Below are 4,247 nucleotides of genomic sequence, written 5' to 3'. Positions count from 1 at the left end.
ATTAAAATATATAAACTAATAAAAAAATATAATTTTTGCATAAAATGAATCTAGACAAATGGTTGGTCAGATCAGTTGTATCTAGACAATCATATGTCTAGAATGATTCTAGACACACTTTTTAGATTTTTAAATACTTTTTTTAATATTTTTAATATTTAATTTTTTATAAATTTATATATAATACATATTATAATTTTTATATATTTTTCAAAATAATAACATAAAATTTGGTATTTCATTAAAAATCAAAAATATATAAGTTTACTACAAATCTGTTGCTCAAGTTGTTATCAACTGCTTTTAGAGTTATTGCAATTTCAGTCTAATAGTGCTAATCATGCGTATTATAGATATGTATATTTCAGTCTAATCGTGCATTGAAAGCTCCAACGCCTCGTCTAATAGTGCTAATCATGCGTATTATAAATATGTGTATTATTTTTCCTTCACTAGGATTTATTTTCCACAAGGTTTTATACTTTAAATTCTAATAGTTATTAGAAGTAAAGTTATGTCTATAAATATAGACTCTAAAGAAACATTATAAAGTATTCCCATTGATCAATAAAATACGCTTTCTCTTTTGCTCTCTGATTTTCTTTGTTCTTTACTTTATGACTTTTTATTTTATAAATTTTTTTAATTATTATAGGTAAAAGTTTGTAAAAATATATTAAAAAAGTTCAATGAAGTAGTTTTTAAATATATTTTCCATAAAAGACATTTAATTAAATTAGGGATAAATATCAAAATTATACATGAATTTTGATTCAATATGCAATCTCATATATTATTTATATTGTTATTTTGAAACTAAAAAATATATAAGTTTTTTGTGAAAATTGAAATATATAAATTAATAAAAAAATATAATTTTTACATAAAAATGAATCTAGACAAATGGTTGATCGGATTCAGTTGTATCTAGACAATCATATGTCTAGAATGATTCTAGACGCACTTTTTAGATTTTTAAATACTTTTTTTTAAATATTTTTAATATTTAATTTTTTATAAATTTATATATACTACATATTATAATTTTTATATATTTTTCAAAAAATAACATAAAATTTGATATTTTATTAAAAATTAAAAATATATAAGTTTACTAAAAAAATATGGAATGAAAATGAAAACAAATTGTTGTCCATGTACTTGATGCGAAAAGGATTATATTTTTTATTAATTTAAATATTTTAAAATATTTTTACTTAAGTTTTTTTATGTGACATATTAAGATGTCACATGGCACCATTAAATTAGCTAGTAGTGTTACGTCAACATAAACTAACAGTGTTAGTACGGAAGTACCAACCTGATAGATGGAATACAAGTTTATGCATCAAATTTAGCCATTATCTTCTCATGTTAAAAAAAAAAACAATGTACAAGTGTCAAATAAGGCCTTTCTTTTATATATAGTAATAATTATGCATAATTTTAAGATATCAAAATTACATTAGAAAATGTAACTAAGAATTGAAGGGTTGGTAATGTGAATTTACCATATTGAATTGTACGACATTATGTTTAAAATATTAGAACAAATAGTAATATATATATATATATATGTCAAATTTATTTAAATCTTATATAAACTAAATTGAATAGATTTAAAAATGCAAAGTTTTTAACTTTACAATATACCCTAAAACTGAAAACATGAATGGCTAGACCCAATATTCCTCACTCCTTCATCTCTATTTCAGCAATTAACACTCAGAATTTTATGTAGTGTAGCAACATGTGCAGTAATAAGATAGTAAATTGATTTGGTTTAGGCAAATATTATTTTTTTGTTGATTAAATTATTTAATCTGAAAACAATTTAATAATAGAAACATATTTTGAAAAGGAAGTAGTAAAACTAGTGATATATTATTGATAAATACACATAATTGAAATTTTTCATCAATTTCTTTTTAGAATTTATGCTTTTTTTTTTATGATTATGTCATTGCATATATATTGGAATAAATTTTAGGTTTAAAGGTGTAAAAAACTTTTAAACTTTTTTTTTAAAAAAAGGCAATTAAGCCCCTACTTTTTTTTTTACACTCAATAGGGAACTTGAACTTTTAAGATTCATAAAAAATGCCCTCAAACTTTTTCAAAAAAAGCAATTAAACTACTTTTTTTTTCACTCAATTGGGTATTTGAACTACCAAAATGCATAAAAAAACCCTCAAACTTAAAAAAAAATCAATTAAGCCCCTATTTTTTCTTTTTGCACTCAATTGAGTACTTGAACTGTCAAACTGCATAAAAAAGGCTAAGGGTGGATCTAAGGGGCTGACAGGAGCCCTGACCCCCCTAAAATGGAAATTTTTTTATTTAGGCCCTTTATAATTTATAAAATTTTAAATTAGTAATCGTAAAATTACTCTTTGCCCCCCAAATGATAAAAAATTGATTTAATCCTCTAAAAAGTATAAAGATATAGGCTATTAAAATGGTGAAATTGTATTTTTATTGTCATAAAAATATATAATTTAATTGCACCCCCCAAAAAATTTTTTGACTTTGCCCCTGCCCTCCCAAGTCGTATTTCTAGATCTGCCACTGAAAAAGACTCTTTGACCAATATAGAAAACTATAAAATGCTTCTTTTGGTACGGTGATTTTTATATTTTTTTACGAATTTTATATTTCTTTTTATTTTTTATAATTTTCTTACGACTTTATAAAATTTTACTAGCTGGCATGTGTAAAGTTTAACCATCTAGTCTGGTAAACATGTGATCTTGAAAATGGTTGTTATATTATTATATTATACATCTAGTAGTTCAAACACTATAATTGAAATGTCTTGCTTATGAAAGCAGTGCCAAATTTAATTCTAGATGTGAAACATAGGGTAGAACAAAAAACATTACACCGGGAAACTTTGCTTTATAAACCAAATGATTTATCTCGCTCCATCCATTTTCAATTAGGAGAAAACTCCACTTGCTGATGAGACTGAGTTAGATTCATCCCCATTTATGATGGACATATCATTTCCCTCAAATTCGATATTTGTAGAAGGTAAACGCTAGATAACATGCGATGATAGCATACCGGAAGCATTTGATGCGTTGTCCTCTTGTGGCTTTTGGACAACTGCTGTTTGCTGGAGTTGTAACGCATACTCCAAGTCCCATGCCACATCACTCATGCCAGGCCTACCACAGGCATCTTCTTGCAAACATTTCTCTGTTATCTCTGCAAATTTTCTTAATGAGTTGGGATTGATCTGATCTCTTATGGATGGATCCACAATCTGATCAAGAAATCCTTTGTTCTAGCAACGCATTCCCCATTCTGCTAGGTTCACTTGCTCTCTTGGGAGTGCAGAATTGATAGCCGGCCTTGCGCAGAGCACCTCAAGAAGAACCACTCCAAACGAATAAACATCATATTTTTCTGTCAGCTGTTGTGTTTTAAAGTACTCAGGATCAAGATAACCAAAAGTTCCTTTAATGCTTGTGCTAACATGGGATTGATCCGGAGGACCTGATCTTGAAAGCCAAAGTCAGCTACTTTGGCTACAAGATTTTCATCGAGCAAGATGTTTGTCAACTTAACATCACGGTGAATGATGCCCCCAGATGCACCTTTGTGAAGGTAATGAAGTCCTTTTGTAGCACCAATGCAAATATTAAGCCTTTGCTTCCAAGACAAGCAAGGTAGTTTTGCGTTATATAGGTGATCCCTCAAAGTTCCTTTCTCCATTAACTCATACACAAGTATCATCTCAAGCTTTTCATCACAATATCCGATCAAGGAAACAAGATGGTGATGTTGAATTTTTTTTTATAAAACCATGACCTCTGTCTGAAATTTTGGTCGACCTTGACCTGACCCTGGCTAGCTTCGTTTCACAACCACTTTCAAGCCATTCCGGAGAATCCCTTGATAGACAGTCCCAAATCCACCCTTACTAATCTGCAACTTCTTATCGAAGTTGTTTGTTGCCAACTGAATCTCGTCTAATGGTATCCTTAAACCAAGGTTCAAGTTAGGCACAGGGGAAGTAGTAATGGTTCCCTCTCCACTTGGCGTCTTGGAATTACTATAAGAACTTCCATTAAATATAGGTAATGGTGACCATTCTGAAGTTTCAACAAGTTTTGGCTTCCTATGTCTCAGTCCAATAAACGACAGACCTCCAAAGATGCAGACAAGAATAAACCTCGAGGACCACACCAACAATAATGAAGGGAGACATATTGTTGGACTTATGTGTTATAGGGACCAAA

The 4,247-nt window shown here is 28.8% G+C and overlaps 1 pseudogene; it reads right to left on the bottom strand.

Annotated features, from left to right (window-relative positions):
• Positions 1-2,873: 2,873 nt before the first annotated feature.
• LOC107959676 (receptor-like protein kinase THESEUS 1) lies at positions 2,874-3,741 on the bottom strand (annotated as a pseudogene).
• Positions 3,742-4,247: the final 506 nt, after the last annotated feature.

Source organism: Gossypium hirsutum, chromosome A11 (genome assembly GCF_007990345.1).
Source record: "Gossypium hirsutum isolate 1008001.06 chromosome A11, Gossypium_hirsutum_v2.1, whole genome shotgun sequence".
In the NCBI taxonomy this organism is placed as follows: domain Eukaryota; kingdom Viridiplantae; phylum Streptophyta; class Magnoliopsida; order Malvales; family Malvaceae; genus Gossypium; species Gossypium hirsutum.
The sequence above is the reverse complement of the archived record's forward strand: the minus strand, read 5'-3'. Positions and strand labels throughout refer to the sequence as shown.